The following is a 20051-nucleotide window of genomic DNA, read 5'->3' as shown; positions in this document are numbered from 1 at the left end:
TATAAATAAATATACTATTCATTGCAATATACTTTGCATCACAAAATTACACATCAGTACATTTAAATATGCAAACAAGCACACTGATACACATTCTGCACATTTTTAGACATATTGGCATGGTTCCAACATGCACTGTTTTTTTTTAAGTGTTCCATTGTTTGTGATGGAAATACATGTTTGTTAAATTACATCAAAGCCTTTGATGTTATTTTTAAAGCATGAATAAAATAAAAAATAGTCACCTGAACTGTTCAGTATATCTAGTAGTCATTAGTCACATTCAACTGGACTTGTTCTAGTAATAGTTTTCCAAGCTGCTTCATAAATTTAGACTGACTGGAAGCATTTTTACAATGTTACAATACAATTCTAGTTGAATATGATTGACTACTACTAGATATGCAATAACCTGGATAAATGAGGGTGATACTCTAGTGCAGTGTTTCTCAGCTAGGGTTCCCCCAAAGGTTGCTGGGGGTTCTTTAAAGAATGAGCAGTTTGTACCTCTCAGGTCAGTTAATACTGATACCAATGATCGTTTTGGCAGACCGTAAGGGTGATATTCTTCCCATTGGTCAGCAATATAAGGGGTATTCTTCCTATTGACCACTATGCTAATGTACTGTAATATAGTAATTTTTTCAAGGGTTCCTCAAAACCTAAAATTTATTTAAAGGGCTTCCTCTATTAAAGGTTGAAAAAGACTGCTCTAGTGATATAACACAATTACGGCTTTGCAGTTGCAAGAGATTCTGGAAAAACTGGTTGCTGGATTTTGTGTCTTTTTACTGTGTAAACCAGTTAGCTACTATCAGTAAACTGTTGCCATGGATCAGTTACAGAGTTTAATGCAAAGTATCAAGTGACTTGAAGCTCAGGTTGCAATTTTTCTTTTACACCAAAGTGTGCAGGACAAAGTCACAGCCAGCAGCAAGGAACAGCTTTCTAAATGACACTATGAAACTGGCGTTAAATATATTTTATGCCCACCGGTAAGAACAGAACACTATATTAACACTTAGCACAGCCCCAAGCACAGGAAGGAAAGAAAATTAAATTTAAGATGAGTCTCTTGGGGCATGAACAGTATAATATGATTACATTTAACTTAACCTTAAAAAAATAATAGAATAAAATAACAAAACTTTTCCAGGTGAAAAGAGTCAGCCATTATATGGCTTTACTTGGAAATAAAATGGATGGGATAAATCAAATATCTTTCATTTTAAAAGGATATAAATATCACAAAAATATTAATGTTATTCTTTTACCTATTTGGAAACATAAAAGATAGGGTACACTATAGGCTTCATTTTTTAAAGCTCTCCAAGGCTTGGGACGTTAGACCATCATAGAAGAACCTGGGTGATCGAGCAAACCTAGATTAAATTTCTTAAAAATAAATTGCTCTTAGTTGGAAAATGTTTTCAATACTGGACCAAATCCATTCCAGATTTGTTGGATTACCCAGGTTCTCCCATGATAGTCTATTTTTACCAGACTTGGAGAGCTAAACCAGGCCCTTTAAGTGGACAGATACAGTTACAGAAATTTTGAACCTACTGTCAAAGAGTTAGGACTCCATTTAAAGCCAGGTCATTGTGGAGAAAAAAAGATTCATTTGTGTGTCACCAGTTGAAATTGTCAAGAAATAATAAAAAAACAATTATTTTAATAATATATAATATAGTGAGATGATTAAAGCAACAGTTTGCAGATTGAAATGTTGAAGCGAGGTTAGGAATTAAAGACAATAGTGTAGTAGTTAAGTGTTAGGTCTTTCTAAGAGTTAGGATGATAGTTTAGTTGTTAGGTTAGAGGGTAAGAACAATGATTTAAGTATTTTTACTTATTGAACTGTTTATGCAAATGTTGTTTGAAACAAATGTTTTAGGACAACTTAGTTTATTTTTTTCTGTGTCCATTGTACTTGTCATTTTATTTTTTTTTTGTATTTCTTCAAAACCAAACACATTCCAGACTTCAGTTTCTTTTCTCAACAAAATTAGTATTAAATTCATTTCATAATTATTAGTGAAGATCATCCTGATGTATAGATCATGAAGGAGTAAAACAATATGATAGATAAGTACCCGAATGGGGGGATTCTTGTTGAGCCAGCCTTGAGATAAAGGGATCACGTCATACCCAAGTAAAAAGAGTGGATTTGTAGAAAATAATTCATCATTGCCTTTCTCTGTTTACTGCAGTCTGGAAGTCAGGAGCTAAATGTTTGGACCAGATTTGGTCATTCATCTGCATCCTTAAACAAACTAACAGACAATTGCCAGTTTTTAGTAATGTTTTGACAAATTAACACTGGAAGCCATCTAATCTAACATCTGTTTGGAAATGTAGTCTGGCACATACAGAATATAAACTATCTTCCTGTACAGTTCATAAACTTTCTGCTAATGTAGATAGGGGCTGTGCTGCCTTTTGCAGCAGCTGTGTGACACCTGGCAAGAGGTGGGGTTTTGTAGAGAATGGGTGGAGCTTTGTTCTAATTTGTCTTCCACACATTAATAATATTATTAATAATGATAGAAAATCTATGCAGTATTGCCAACAAGACTTGTTGTTTGACACTTTAGTCTGTGATGGTGTACAGAAGACAAGCTTCATGCATTAGAAAAGGTTTTCTAAATTTAAAGCAAATTATTGCATATCTATATTAAAATATAGAAAAACAATTTCATCGTTTTTCAATGTTGAAGCTTCATTTAGAAAAACAAAAAGCTTTGTATTAAATAATATGTGATCCTAATTCCTAAAATGTAATTTACCCAATAAACTGTTGATATTATTCTAAAAGTCACCTGGTAAATAAGCCATGAAAGTCCTTGTTCAGACACAAATGCATTGCCATCCAATTACCAGAGCTTCCAACTGGGTCTGCAAGTAGCCATACCAATTCTTCAGTGGCACTGAGCCACACCAATGTATCCAATGTAGTAGCTTCAAAAAGTATTCAGACCCCCTTCACTTTTTAATTTTTTTTATATTCTAACCTGATACTACAATTGTATAAATTATTATTTTTTTAACCCACACTCAGTACCCCATAATGACAAATTGGAAACAGAATTTTAGACAATTTTGTAAAATTATTAAAAAGAGAAAAACTAAAATTTTAAATTTACATAAGTACCTAGACCCTTTACTTAGAACTTAGTTGAAGCACCTTTGGCAGCAATTATAGCCTCAAGTCTGTTTGGGTATGATGGCACAAGCTTTTCACACTCGTAATGGGGAATTTCTGCCATCTTTCCTTGCAAATCCTCTCAAGCTCAGTCAAGTTGGATGGGGGCCATCGGTGCACAGCCATTTTCAGGTTTCTCCAGGACTTTGGCTTGGCCACTCTGGGACATTCACACTTGTCATTGTCATGTTGGAAGGTGAACCCACAATTACATGTGAATTGTATACAATGTAGTAGACACATACAGGTCATACAGTAATAGCAAGACTATATATACTATACCACAGTGGTCCCCAACTTTTTGCAGCTCGCGGACCACTGCTGTGTCATTCAAAGGGGACGTCATAATGCCAGGACCTGCCCAGAGACAAAACCCCCCCACCGCCCTGAGCCTGGGATCCATGTGGGAGACATGGTCCTCGGCTCTGGCCGATGCGCCTGTCCAGAGCCACGGACCACTGCTGGTCTCCGTGCTTATGCAGCCCACTAGTGGGCCGTGAACCAGGGGTTAGGGACCCCTGCTATACTATATATACTATATGTGACTATATGACTATAATATAGCGTATAATATAATATAGCATATAATATAATATATTCCCATAATTGAAACACAATATTGTGTTTCTACTACACAAAAAAATAAAATATTATTGATAGAGCTCATAAAATGTAAATCAAACCAGTGACCAGCTGAAATAATAGAACAGCTTAATAGATTAACAACATTACACTTTATTAGTGCCTTGATTTGATTTTAAATACATTTAAAAAACATGATCCTACACTCCAAACTCCACCTACGCTAATGCAACATTTGATGTCTAAGTGGCCAATCACAAGTCGTGCATAGGTGCATATGAGAGGTAGTAAGGCACAACTAGCCCTCTACAAATATAACCCTTCAGTTAATTATTATGTACATATTTTTAGGGAAATCTAAAGGATTGTTACAAAAAGAAAGTTTTGCTTGCATTTTACCGGGTTTACACATTTTTTTGTGAAACACATGATTGGTACAATAAGAAAATCTCTGATGTACTTTGATTGATTAACTATGAACCCTCCAATTGTTTGAAGTTTTCTTTAACACTTGTGGTCCAGTTGACAAAAGGGCGAAACTGGATTGCATGCCTGCAAAGATTCACCAAGCTTTTAGCACACAATGAGCACAATCTAAAATATAGGTTATGTGGTTGAGGTTCATTCACCATTTAATGTATGTATTAAAATGAGTGTTTCAATTTAAAATTGAGACAACTTTCCCTGCAGAAACAAGATTTAGTCACTGGAACTTTTAATGATGTTTAGGAAGAGAATGGCTCGAGTTATTGGTAAGTTTTCACTGTTTCCCATCACATATTTGCTATTATATTAACTCCAATGAGCAAAAACAAAATTGTAATGTAGTGCCCACGCCGTTACTCACACCTTTCAATGTTTCAGTGAAGAACCTCCTTGCCATGTACGCAGCTGCCATGTTTTACCTGGAGTCCTGTTGCCCCAGTCAGTCTGAAGGTTACTCTTCTGAATGGTCTAAGCCAATGTTTTTCAAAATTTTTTACATGGAGGAAGCCCTTAACATAAACTTCAGATCGTCAACCCTCATTATCATTAATGTATCCACAATTCACAGTACATTAGTGTGGGGGTCAAGGAAATAACTGCCTGTTACACCACTTGCCAGTTCAAAGAATTTCATCCATACAGATAACCAAAAAGATCATTGGTGTCACTTAAACTGACCTGAAGGTCCAAACTGCTCTTTACTCAAGAAACCCCCTAGCAACCTCTGGAGGAAACCTGGTTGAGAAACACTGATCAAAGCATTTAAAAGCATAGCAGCATTTGGCTCATTGTTCAAGCAATACTTTGCTACACTAGTGATGAACCTCTGCTGGTGTGCCCAATGACACTATATATCCTTAATGACCTTATGTGACCCTATGTACATCCTGTGACCCCCTGCCTCTCCACTGACATTGTGTAAATCCCCTTGCATTCCTAATGACACTGTGTACCTCCTGTGAACCCGAATATCAAGAGTGACCCCATGTGCCTCCAGTGACTCTACAAGTCCTCCATGAGCTTCAGAGTTCCCCTGTTCCTCTCAATTCATCTGCTTTCTGCCTGCCGTGACCTCTGGCTTCAGTACCTTGCTTTCAGCTGTCTGCTCTGCTGTGTCTGAGGGTTGTACCACAAATGTGCCACTTGTAACGAAGCCCATCATCTCTTGGGAGGTTCTCTGGCAAACACCAATGGTTCCTTAGACCCTGTGCTTTTGCTACACCATCAGCATCATAGTGATAGCAAACCCGAAGCCTTGAACTCTCCTATGGAAACTTTCCCCAGTCGTGTGGAACCAGCCCACAGCAAGTCAAAGGTTAAATTCCTAATTAGTCAATAAGGAAAGAAATAGGCTGAAACACTTACTTTATTCCATGTTTCTGACGACTTCCTTCCTAACCATTCATCAGGTCACAGCCGCTCTGACAACACCATCAGTCTTGCATTGTACATAAGGTCACTGAAGGCCAACTCACCTAAATAAAGCAGAGGAGAGTGCCAGGTATCAGGGGAGGTAATTAGTTAAGCTTATTCCTTAGTCTAAGGATGCTTGCTGTATTTCAAGCTGCACAAGTTGGCATGGATATTTAGGAGACCTTATAGTGAGGTATTTTTAAAAAAAAAATTTTACATGCAATTAAATTAAATATTACAAAAACAAATTCTAGCATTAGTTGGTAGCAAATCACCTTCGAAAAATACTGTCCTTCCTGGTATTCATTTGAACACTTCAAAATGTGTACACATACAGACCAGTTTGCAAATAAAAAATCAAATAGTAATAAGCATACATTTTGGAATCAGGAGGAATTGAACAGTTATTAAAACATAAATTTTAATTCTCATTTCAAAACGTTATTGCTTTTCACAGTATATTATTGCAGATGTCCAGTCTGTCTGCTTTTAACAATACAATCTTGGGTTTGGTTAAGGCTCAATTTAAATTCTTCCCATGAATTCTGATAGAAGGCTTAAAACACGTTTGTCCAGAAATATATTACTTTGCTTCCATCTAGTGGCTTCATATAATTGCTGCATGCGTGGACACTTGGGCTTGTTTAAACTGAATTATAAATTATAGAGTTTTAAACTTTAAAAAACTACTGTATTGTCTACAGTATTGCATACAATAATAAGTAGCCCCCTATTTATGTGCTCCAAATAAACTACTGTTTTTTGCACTTGAGATGCTGATAATACTGATAATGTAGTCATTTCAGTAAAAGCTAACAAATGATATATATATATATATATACTGGTATATATATATATATATATATATATATATTTATATATTTGTATATAATATCATGTATCATATTGTCTTACAAACTGAAAAACATTGATTCTAAAAAGAAAGAGAATATGATTCCTAAATCACTGGGGGTTTTGGTAGATCTTAAACTTAATAATAGAATGCAATGGTAAGCTGCAATTTCTAAAGCTAGCAAAGTACTTTGTATTGAATAAATTCATGCTATAGTGTTCCAATGAGCCTGATTTATTAAAGCTCTCTAAGGCTGGAGAGGATACACTTTCATCAGTGAAACTGGGTGATCCAGCAAACTTTTAATGGACCAGGATTCAAAACATTTGCAAGCAAATAGAAATCCATTCTGGGTTTGCTGGATCACCCAGCTTCACTGATGAAAGTGTATCCTCTCCAGTCTTTAGTCCAGAGCTTTAATAAATCAGGCTCATTGGATTAGTGCATTTGCTTCTCCTTTTCAGACAGTTCAGACTCCTTTTCTTTAGCAACAGCTCCCTGATAAATGGAGAGTAGCAGTTGAGTTGTGACAGTCTCATGCAGGGGAGGTCAGGATATTAAAGCCAGATTACATTCTGGGATACAAAAAAATGTGTCTCCCGACTCCTGTTTGTCTGTATAGTTAACCAACCTGTCTTTGTTCCAAAGTAATGTCACCTGTGTGCAAAACACAAATATTTCACAGCACATTGCTAGGTCATATCCTTTTCATAGGGGGCTGTACAAGTGAGAAAAAAAAATATTTTGTTGCTTATTGTTAGTTCATTTGTACTCATAGCTTGTTTGCTTACCAATTAGAAGCATATATTCTGTTCTTTGTGCATCAAAGTAAAGTTTTACAAAGTGCAGCACACCTCCAGTGGTGCAGCTCAAATGAATGTGTTTCCTGTTTTAGGTACTCACTTTGTAAACAAGATCCTCTTCCTAAAATTAATAATGGTGTGCTAAATCTACAGTAGAAGAGAAAATATTTTGAGTTTAATTCCACTTTCACAGATCATTTAAAATAATGTGTCCACCTTGACATGCCATAGACATAGAAGTATGATAAGCTGTACAGTCGGACAGACAGAACTGAAATATAAATTAATGGTTCATTTGATTGAGTTTTAGTTTTTATAGCTATGGAGGCAGACGGGATTGTATACAAGATAAGATCACTCACTACCTGTTTACCTGACAAGGAGCAGCACATCTTTCATAGAAAGATTCCAATACAGATACAAACTTTCTAATTAAAGCAACATTCATTATGCAACTTGTGGTTGCGAGAATTGAAAAAATAAATATATTTAAAGATGGCATTTTGGTTGCATTTAAAATGGTAATTATTCCATTATCATACGACTCCTCGTGCAGTGAATATGTTTATTCATATTTATACTCAGTGAACCAATGATGTGCAGGATTATGCATGCAGTATCCAAGGTAGCATAGGGCAGCCTATTTTTTGAAGAATACAGATATTAAATAAAATACAAATACAGAATGGTGTGCAATGGGTCTGGAATCGAAATATGTTGCTTGCTTTAATTTTTAAAGTTCCATAGTAGAATTTCTCTTTCTAGCACATATTACTTGGTTTGCAGGAGGTAATACAATGGATATATTGGCTTTTGCTGGGTCATGGGTGATTCCATAGCATGTAAAGGGTCAAATGTCTTAAAAGAAAGTCAGCAAAGTACAGGAGTTAGAACCATGTACACAGACAGTGACTAAATAAACCTAATATATGGTAAGGGGAAAAGAACGGAGGTTGTGCCACCTGTGCGTTGCAATGCTTCACTATAAGGTGCAGGAACTGTGTTGTCTTCACTACTACGGCTACTAATAATAACTGTCAGATCATTTTGATTGACTATCCTGGAACTTGTTTAAACAAACAACTACTTAAAAAATGATGAGGAGTTGTCCCTACCGCTAGTGGCTTTTCAGAAGTGGTATAAGGTCTGAAAGGTATTCACTAACAAAACTTTTTATGTATAAATGTTCATTCTATTTGGATTATTTTATGTTTATTTTGATATGTTAAATAAATTGTAATTTGGTTCAGCCATTTTTTAGGATTCATAATCCAGACATCAGTTTCAATGCAAAGTTCTAAATCCATTTTCTGTACTGCAACTAAAGCAAAACAACAAAGACAAGTACTGACTCTAGTAAAGAAGCAGCAACAAAGTCATAAGATCCACCTGCAGGACACTAAGATAAAAACTAAATGTTTTATGAGTTAAGGATCATAAAGCAGAAAATAAGGTAAACTCAATAGTAAACCCTAAATTAAAAGTACAGAAAAACTATAGTTCCCTTTTTTGGTTAACATCAGGAATTACCAGTTTGATACCATGCTCACTAACTTTGTGGGAGGAAAAGGTACATAGAAAGAACAAAATCTATATATGCTTATGTTATAACTCTATGTCCTGAGTTAGGCTTTCCAGATGTCATGCCTTGATTTACTTAACAGTTTTTAATTATTTAAAGCATTTATGATTGTGAAGACAAATAAGGAGAGAAGATGTGAAGAGAAAGTATCAGAAGAAACACAGGGAGAGAAAGTAAAGTATAGGAAAGTAAAACTGGGAAATACAGGGAATACAGGGAACAATGTGTCTAGATCCATCCAATTACCAAAGTTAGAGAAGAAACTATGTTTCAGACTGGGTCCAGGTGGCATCTCCACTCCAGAGAATCCATAAACTCCATCCTGTGGAACCATTCCCACAGAAACAGGTGCTTGTAATACTGAAAAAAGGTCATTTATACAAATTTTCTTGTTAACCTTGGAATATTACAGCTGTAATTGGGTGGGGGGAGATTCGGGATCTAGCAGCATTGTCACACTTAATAAGTTTTTGAACCACTTGGGGAACATGTTGTGGTGTGGCAAGAAGAATGTAAAGTTCATTTAGAACAGTGGTCACCAACTTTTTCGGACCTATGGATCATTAAACTTACGGGCTCTGGAATGCGCATGTGCGGGAAGCCGTGTGTCACTCCAAGGGGAAGAAATGTGACGTCATGATGCCAGAACCAGCCCACACTCCCATCACAGGCCACTCTACTAGCATTACCAGAGGGAATGTTAAATATTCCTTTTTAACTAGATGTGTAAGGTCAGACCACATACAAGTGCTCCTCTGTTGTAGATCTGACTTTAACTTGGAAACAAGGAAAAAATTAAATTCAGTTGAAACACACAGGTCAGATCATGGGACACCAGCGTACCTATTTATTCATGAATCTATTTGAAAGAAAAAGATTGACGGCTTCTGAAGGTCTGGTGAGTTAGAGATATTAAGTGCTTCAAATTTGGAGAATTTTATTTTGAAGTAAGTCAAGAAGGAACTGACCACCAGATGTTAAGGAGTTAAAAGCTGACAGAAAATGAGGGTCCAGAAGATCCAGTAAAGATTCTATATTAGGGTTGAAGAAGCCATCTATTAGGTTGAGGAACATCATCTGGGCTGGGGACTTACTGGACTAGGTTGTTTTTATTGCCTCCCCTGTGAGGGTAAGAGGTGAAGTAACCGAATAAGTAAATCCATATAGGTTGTATTCTAGAGAACCAAGGGAATAAAAAACAGCCATGATGGATAAAATAGAACTCTCTATAAAATATGCAAACAGTCACTGCAATATCCTTGGTATGGTGGCATTTCTGCCTTTTTATATTTACTTTCTATTGAACAGAAATACACTCCCACTAACGGCAAAGGGCATTGGCTAACATTCTACTACTTCTATTTCTAAACTCATATAAGGACCAACAACACCGGTCCAGGGTAGCCTTAGTGGTATATTTTTAAACCTTCTCAAGAATCTGAATCTAAAAGAAGGTTAGAGACTTCCTGTTGGTTGAGACATTTTGAGTCTAGACCCAAGTTTACTCAACAAATCCATAATATAATCTTTATGAGAAATCAGCAGTTACTGAAGCCATCTTGTAACAATTGTTCATGGAGCTATCCAGAACCTGAATGAGGAGTGTGCCAAAGTAATAAGCAGAATCAACTGGAGTATTGATGAGATTGGGATAAAAAGTATAGTCTCTGGATAGGTAATTTAAAAGTCACTACACATTAGTTGATGACTAAGAAACACTTTTTGATGCAGATGAATGAGAAGAAGGGGGAGAATCCATGCAGCAGGAGCAAAATTTAAGCAGCCGTGTAATAAAAGAATGGCAAGTGAACAAGCATGACTTATTTGTGTTAGAGAGATATATTGTAGGCAGTGTAGTGAACCTAGTGACACAAGAGAGCCTTGATAAATAGAATCATATTATTATCACTTCCCTGGGCTTCAGGTTCACCACTAGCTGGGTTATACAATCAGGCATCTTCTATGAGTCTCCTCCAGGAAAGCCTAAATCTGTTGTCTGTGGAGATCGTAAAGGAAAGCTGCATGGTTCACTGGAACATCCCTTCAGGGGGTCAACCGTAAAAGCAGTGGGTACCTGTGGCCAATATAGGTAGTTGTTTAAGCTTTAGGTGCTTTTAGGTTTTAAGGATTTACACACTCTAGCAGGTGGTTTTGCCGACATGGCTTTTGACTCATCCATCTTCTCCAGTATAGCCTGTCTGGCCTTTGTTAGAGCCGTTGAGGCCTTCACCCGAGTAAACGGGGCCTCCAAGTCAGATTTGGTAGGCAGGGTCTGTACCAAGAGGGCCATATATGAGTCTGTCAATGCTGATGTAAAGGTAAACAGGACAATGCTGTCTTTTTCTTCGCGGACATGCCAGCTGGCAAGTCTAGTGTCGGGATAGGCGTAATAGTCACAACGTAATAGTCTTCCGGCAAAGCTGAAAGGTATTAGCTGGTGGTTGTCAGTTGCATTGCTAAGCCTTACAATCACCAACCAGGAAGGAAGTGATCCCCCTGCTATAAACAGGCAGAGCTTTGGCATACAGTGGGGAATGCTACCAAAGGAAAACATAAATGTATGACCTTGGTTTCAATTTAGTTCTCACTGAAGACAAAAGGAAGCCAGAAATTGTACATTGTTCTCTCCCTTGGCTTCCCTCACTCCCATGCATGCAATCCACAAAAAACAGACATTACTTATGAATATTAAATCTTTGTGTTGATCAAATAAAATCCATATTTTTTTAGATTATTTATTTTATGTCTTTCTACACTAATGCATTTGTCACACCTATTTTATTAATTTATTTTTTTTTGTTTTTGATCTGTAATAAGTTGAAAGTGGTGCATCAGTTGAAAGGTACTGTTTGATTTTAATCTGTGATATTCCATCATCAGAATAGGCTGCTAAAGGATTTAGCTACATGTAAGTAAACTGTAACACGATTTATTATTTTACAAATGAAGCCGTTATCAATATGATGTTAATCTACTACACAATTAAAATTACAAATGAAGCTAAATCTGAAACATGAACCATAAAAATGTTTTTACAATGTTTACTGTGCTTGTCTCTATAACAAGCTAAGGTTCATTACATTACTTTCTAGTTCATAAAATGTGAATACCCTTTTGGATTTGCAATACCACACAGTAACCACCAGAGGACAAAAAAACCTAACAAAAAAATTGTAGCTGAGACTTGTTGGCTTATCGGATGTTAACTGAGGTTAATGACAATTTATTATCCTGTAAAACCGTACATATAATGGAACAAGACACTTGCCAATGGAAAAGCACACCGGCTTGGAAAAATAAAGGAGAAATGCTGGTTTAAAAAAAGAAAAATTTAAACTGACCTAATTCTATTTTACATCCGTTGTTCAAATTTTAACCACTTCATAACTGGAGGTTATTTTACACTTACCTACATATGGAGCAACAATCATTTACTACATATGTACTGCAAAATCATTTGAAAGCTAATTTTTTTCCCTCCTCTACCATATCGCCAATATTACATTATTCACTTATTTGCTTGCATTGCTTGCAAAGTGGTTTGATGTTCTCCTGAGTCTGCTATCCACCTCTTCTAAAATTGAAGACTGCTGATCCAGTGCTGCAGTCTGCACCCACACTGAAGTTTTCATCACATGATAAAAAATTAAAAATCTGCTTAAGGATCTTGAGGGAATTCCACTACTGGACAGCTAACAAAAAGATTCCACATCACCTAGGCAGAAACATGGACACCCAAATATTCTCCCAATCTGCATTAACAAAGGGAGACGACAAGGAATTTTAAAATTGTTTCCTAATTTAACCCTGCAGGGATGTGTCAGGGTTTGTGGTTTATCGATCAGTATCTTCGATCAGTGAGGGGCTTTAAGATGCAACAAATAAAGTTGTGCACTTCACACCAATAAAAATGGTAAAGGTAATATACTACAGACACAAAACCTGATACTAGATCTGGCAGATCCACAAAATGTACTGTAACAGTAAGTCATTATAGGGTTATTATCAGTTTAGGGCAGTAATTTATGACCTAGGGTCAGAATTAGGGTTCTGGGCCACCAGTAGATGGCAATTTATCCTCATGTAAAGTGTAAAAAATTCTAAAAAATGTCTCATATGGCAGGATTTATACATAGCACCATCTAGTGGTGTAGCATGAATATAAACTAAACCCTTTTTTAAAGGCATTTTCAGGTCAAACATTTTGGATTATTATACACAAGAATACATAGTGAGTAACATGGGTAAATACCCAATTAGCCAAGCTTAACCAGCAGCAGAACCACAAATGAAAATTGTATTTTACACATTGGTTGTCACTTCCTCCATGTCCTTCACACTTAAGAATCTCTTTAGTGAGGGAGAAGTGAGAGAATGACTTTTTAATAGACAATCCAGTAAGGCAGAAAAGTTGTAGCAGGAAATGAGTGATTATGTCACTGCCACTTTGCTTTCAGCTTCAGACATAGCCCAGTGGGGTTACAAACTCCTCTCATAAATGTGCTTTAGGAGTAGAGGATAGTAGGTAGGGGGGTAGTAGTGTTTACCTACAAACATAATGGGAAGGTGGTGGCCACAATTGTTAAACAGCTTTATTTCTTACAGGGCAATTATAACTACTTCTGCCTCCTTTAAACTCCTCAAATATATAAACTAGCTGTTTGCATGTGCTAGTTACACCCATCATGCACAATTATAGGCTCTGCTTACCCTGGCTTAATGGTCTAAGAAGGATTCTTCTAGCCTTCACCTGTCTACAGCAATATATTCCAAGTAATTGTGTTCTAATTCCAGCTGGAATACCTAGCACAAGATCATGAATAATTTATTACTAAAGTGACAGAAGGGAGACATGGGATTGTTCATCCTTCCAACACCATGATCCACTGGGAAAGTACCAGTGACATCACTGTAACATAGAATACAACCAATTTTTGACATAAATACATCCATACAAAACAAAAACAGAAACAAATGGGACTTTCAAGGCATGAAGATCAATGTGCATATAAAGTCTATATATAATTAAAATACATCAATGCAATCAATTCATTTTTTTGGCAGTTATTTAAATTCAACCAACCATATCTTGTTTAACTTTTCCATATTTGAAACCCAATTGGTTGCTTCAGGCGACAACACAACTGTGTGTTTGTTTTCTTTTCTCTAGTTTTGTATTAGCCCCACGAGGTTCCCTAAGCTTTCTCTGCTTCTTTCCTGATCAACAAGTGACTTCTTCACTTATAACCTCTTCCCATACATGGCGCTAAGATTTCTTTAGAGCTGCTCACACTATCTGCAACACTCTTCCTAAACTATTAGGCCTACTTCTGCCTTCAGAACATTTAAAATGTTCCTAAAAACTTTTTAAAACTTGCCTACACATCTTCATCTGTTTCCTAACCCACCACAAATTAGGCACCATTCCATAATCTCCTCCTTTTATATACCACTCCTCAAGAATGTATACCTAGTAAACAGGGTCCTCTTCTGCTCCTGTGCCATTGTTTAGTGTGGAGGTTTATTATAACCAACCCCTAGGGATTGTACAGCTTCATAATATGTTGGTGCTTGACAAATAAAAGGTAATAATGCTAATAATAATACAAATAACAATTTTGCATTTGTTAAAATGTTCTTAAATATTGGAATATTTGAAACAAAAAAAAAAACACTTGTTGCTTAAATGTTGCTTTGTGATCAGCAAAGCTATGTGACTGTTTAGTGTGTCTTTGTTAATAAACAAAATCATGGGTCATGTTGCTTTGTTTATTTATGTTAAGTCATTAAGGACCACTAGGTCCGTGAGGACATGATAATCACATGGCTGAAATTTTAACAGCAAATGAAGCCTGTTCGGGAATCTAAACAGCAACAGGGGCTGTGACAAAGGGTATAAAAAAAATAATTGCAGAAAAGTGTTTTACCACAACAGGCATGGAAATAAAATGATTATAATATGATGCTTTAAAAAAGATGGTATACATCTATATATATATGTATATATATATATATATATATATATGTATATATGATATATATATATATATATATATATATATATATATATATATCAGAACAAATGCCAAAGATTCTTTTAAAAAAGGTTAAGATGATTGGATTCCACAGATTACATTAAGTAGCAAATTTCCAAAACTGTAGATAGATAAAATTATTGCAACTTGGTAAACTGTGGAATGATTAATGATCAGTGTGGTAATGGTAAGATGATCAAATGAACAAAAAAACATATTTTAATCCACAAAAGTCATATGTTGATGTGTAACTTGATACCATTGAAAATTGAAAATCCGGCCATCTATATTCAGGATCTTTCTGTTTCCCGGGCTGAATTTTGGATTGCATTTTCAATACAACGACCGTAGTACACTGTTTGGCCACTAATGTTTTAATGGCACTGTTCTGCAGAAACAGCTGTTAAGGTATGCTTGCTACACTAAATACACATTGAGACATACCTGCTGTCTGCTTCCTGGAACTGTGCCAGATGTCTGCGGTGCTGCAAAAGGAAAGCTGGAGGTATATGGAGGTAAGTATAAAAAAAATTCCAGAATTTTCGAAAATCTGGCACACCTCAGGTACCGGATTTTTGATTGTCAACTGTACAATAAAAACATCACACAGTAATAAAATAAATAAAAAGTTAAAATTGCTATTTTGTGTATGTGTGTGCTTTTTTCTGGCTTAGCTGTATTATTATAATTATTTTAATATTCCTTTTTCATAATAAGAAAATAGGGAAAAATAAAATTTATTAACATTAAAAAGATAGTTTATACAAATGTATGAACTTTGTATATGATTACTTTTGTGTGAAAAAAAATTCCCTGCAAATGCTCATTCTGGTTGTTAAGATAAAATACTGCTGTTAGTAGTGAAATATCACTACTGTTCCAAATTTTGCTTAGCCATAACAAGTTTTTTTTCTATACACAAAAAGAGAATCTCACATATATTTGTGAATTAAAATTTTGAAAAAGAAAATTTTTAAGAAATACAAAAATAAAATTATAGCATAAAAAGAATATAGGTAAAACAACCCAAGCATGTTAGTGAAGGATCCTTATTAGGTCAGTGAAACGCAGGCAATACTGAATCCAGAGATGAAACTAATCTTGTTGAATAGCCTATAACCATTCAACTTGAATTTTTCTGTGTTAAGTTTATGATGAAAGTATTAGATTTTTACAGTTCTAAGGTATACCATTTATTTTATATTCAGGCAATTGGAGCCAGCAGTTACTAATTAACTGTGTTTAAAACAGCTCCACATCTCCCTGCACTACTGATTACCATAAGGTTTACTCAATATGCTAAGTGTTCATTACATACAGTTCAAGTAATGTACAGGTTGCCTCTCCTCAAAAGAGAAAATATGACTAATTCTTCATGTCTGAAGCAAATCGTATAGAAGTTTGCCTTATCCAATTAGGTTTGATTTATTCAATGGCCTTTAAATGGTAAAAAAAAATCCCTGCCATATTGTGGTATCACTCACATATAAATAGGCAACTCTCAAATCACGTTGATGGCTGAGTAGCTTGAATAAGGCATGGCATCCATCAAAGTCTCTCTGAAACCTGCCCACACATCTAATTGCCACCTTTTCTGGAAAAAAAGACCTTCTTGTGGCTTTTTTCCTAATAATAACATTTGAAACAAGACCAAATTTTGCCATTCATATGTCAACTCTAGCTATACCGCACAGCAACGGTTTGCATTCGGTCTTAAAGAAAGTCGAGATTATCAGAAAACAGCTTTTTTAGGACCCTTGCTATCCTAATTAATATTTGTATTTCCTGGTTTCAAAGCTTATTCTGCCAATCAGACCTGATCATAATTTTGAAGACTAGTAGAGGTTGATATGAGTGTAAAATAATAAAACAAAATGACATGTAACACCCTAAACCCTAATTTATTTACCAATATATGTAATAATAACATAGCAATATATATAAAGTATCAATGAAAAAGTTAGGGCTCTATTTATAAAACAGGGAATCTGACATTCCTTCAAACATTCTCTGGAGGAGAAGTAATTACTGCCACTCCACATAGACCTAGAAGATTCCTGTTTTATAAATAGAGCCCAAAGTGTCTAAAATAAGGTTTAGCTTGCTACTACTTACAACTTATACTTATCATATACCTTATACTTATACTTATCTCTTATACCTTTTCATTTAAAACAAATAGTATGATATAGTACCGATTTCCATTGACCTACTTTTTTTCATTTATTTTTTTGAATGTATAATCACAATTTTAAAAAAGAATTAATTTACTGACCTGGAATAAATTTATACTGGGTACAGTACTTTTAAGTATACTGCTATAAATACCGTATTCAAGGTCTGTTTAGACAGGCTATAACTCTTTGCTGCGACTGCTTAGCTGGATGCAGCTGTTATTTGCTAAGTTTTCATTTTCCAGGATTGCTAAACCCTTGTATGGCCAAGTGTTTCACCTGAGCTAAAGAAAAGTATTCACTTCTGTGACACAGCAAGCTACATGGGTGTGCTATATGCCAGGAAAAAATGGGCAGCAGTCATATGCACAGTGTAGATAAGTATATTATAAGCGGGACATCTATCCCAAATACTAAGGTCAGAGGAACTTATGCCACAAGAAGGTAAGATGTTCAGCAGCAACCCACAGGCGCTGTCCCTGCTCTTTCCAAAAACATACATAAGGTCTAGTTCTCCCCCCAAAAAATGTTTGCATATCATCCAATGAATGGTACAAGACGATGTACACTAATTTCTTTTTTTTTTAAACTGAATTTTTATTAAAGTTTAAACATGAACAAAAAGAAAATGGCAATACAAGTATGCAATCAATATACATATAACAAAACGTATAAAAAACGTAGATGAACAAGAGTAGTCCAATCAAAGTGTCCATGTCCAGAGGTGACAAATGCTACTTTCAAATAATGTAAACTCCAGAATAAGTAGCAGAATCCCATACAGTATTGCTGGAAACAAACATAAATACAATAATCACAGAACACACAAAAAAACGAATTACATTAACAACAATAGGGGATAGAGAAGAGGGAAAGGAGGGGGTGAAGGGGCAATAGTAGTAGAATATTCCAGGTTCAAGTATTCACAACCACTCCCTAGATCTGTAATTGAGAATAAGAAGTGTCACAGGGTTTCCAAATCAGTTCACATTTGTCCACTTTGTTTTGAAGAAGGGCTGTAAGATATTCCATCAGACAAACACCTTGAATATGAGTATATAAATCCTCCACAGAGGGAGGAAAATTGGATTTCCACCTGGCTGGAATCAGGGTGCGAGCCGCTACTAAACTATGGGTAGCAAGTTTACTGGCAAGTTTGGGGAGACCTGTGAAGGGCAGCCCCAGTAAATGGTTAAGCGGATCTAGTAAGATCTGTTTTTGGGTCACATCCTTAAGCAGCTTATGAACACTGTCCCAGTACCTCTGAATAATGGGACAGTACCTGAATATATGTTCCAGGGTACCCCTCTGTGTCCCAAATCACCAGCAAAAAGAGTCCACAGTGGGAAACAACCTGTGCAATACATTTGGCGTATGGTACCATCTAAATATTATTTTGTGTAAATTTTTTCTTTGTATGAAGTACAAATTGAACTTTATGTGCTGCTTCTCAAATATCTGACCACTCATCACTGTCCAAAGTACGGCCTAAGATAGATTCCCATGTACTCATTGTATGCCAATTTCTTTATGCAGAAGCAACCAGTAGCCTAAATTGGCTCAGTGTGTCATACTGGTGTTTTCCTGTCCTACCTCTAGAGTCCTGTCCAAGAGTCATTTCAAGGGTAAAAAGCCTGCCATCAACTAAAATGTTGAGGCCAGATGCGCTACAACTTTCCTCCACCCATTCCTGACCGTTATCATCATGTACCCGCTAACCACTGCTAGTAGCAACTGGTGTTTTTTTACATTGAGAATCCATCATACTTTCCATTGCAATATTTCACCAGTGTCAATGTGAGGCATTATCATGCTTTAGGGGACTCAACATTAGGGCAGTCCATTATTTTTAAATTGGTTAGCAGGATACCTTACAACAGGAAAACACACCTAAACTTTTATTCCCTATCACATCCAAACACATGGCATATATGTTGTAATGACTGTAGTGCAGGTGTGTTAACCACTAATATTATAGTGCTTTGAGGTATTAGCACCCTGCCTCTTACATAAGTCATGGTAATGTATGCATCAACAAGCATTTCACTGTGTTACTAAAATGTATAAATGTGAATGAGCCATTTTTTAATACATATTGTGAAGTTTGGGGGTCAACTCAGACTGGAGCAGCACGGCTTTCATCAAAAACACCACTTTATTTTGGAAAAACTAAATAAAACTGCTTCATTTCAGCCACAAACGAAAAACAATAAAAAAATAGGAGGCTTACTTCAGCCTAGTGGTGTCAAATGTCCTCAGTCCATCAGCCTGAGCCCCAAGGTAAGGGTAAGTCCAAACTAGGTCTCTTGTAAAGGTCCAAACCCCCAGCCTGGGGTTTCCACAGTCCAGCAAACAAACAAAGAGGTCCACATCCACAGGACAGCATCAACAGCAACCATATCTAGCTTGATCCCCCACAAGCTTGCTTACAGGCCACTTCCTGCTCAGCCTGGAACCCTCCGGCTCTCTTTCAGCCTGAATCCCTCCGGTTCTCTCTCAGAGCCTGGATCCCTCCGGCTCTCTCTCAGCTTGGATCATTCTGGATCTCTCTTAGCCTGGATCTCTCTGAAGTGCAGGTGCATATATCCCAGTCAGGATTGGGTTGGGCCAAGGAACCCACTCTTTCACTTCCTTAGCCGGCCCTCAAAAAAGCCCTCAAAAACCTGGTTTCTTCCTAGAAACTTATTGACACTCTCTTTCCCTGGAGCCTTTTTAACACTTTCTCTGACATTTTAGGGACGCACTACCTCAATATACATCATGTTAAAAACCTGGACCTCATCCTTAAGCTGATTGTTATGATATTTCATAAAGAATCGCTATTCTTCTCAAACAAACTTAACCTGAGCAAACATCATTTGATAGAAGGATTCCAATTAAGTACAATGACAGTAAGTGTCTCTAAAATGACACATTTT

The sequence above is a fragment of the Pyxicephalus adspersus genome, chromosome 6, assembly GCF_032062135.1.
Source record: "Pyxicephalus adspersus chromosome 6, UCB_Pads_2.0, whole genome shotgun sequence".
Taxonomy (NCBI): Eukaryota; Metazoa; Chordata; class Amphibia; order Anura; family Pyxicephalidae; genus Pyxicephalus; species Pyxicephalus adspersus.
This window is presented reverse-complemented; position numbering follows the sequence as displayed.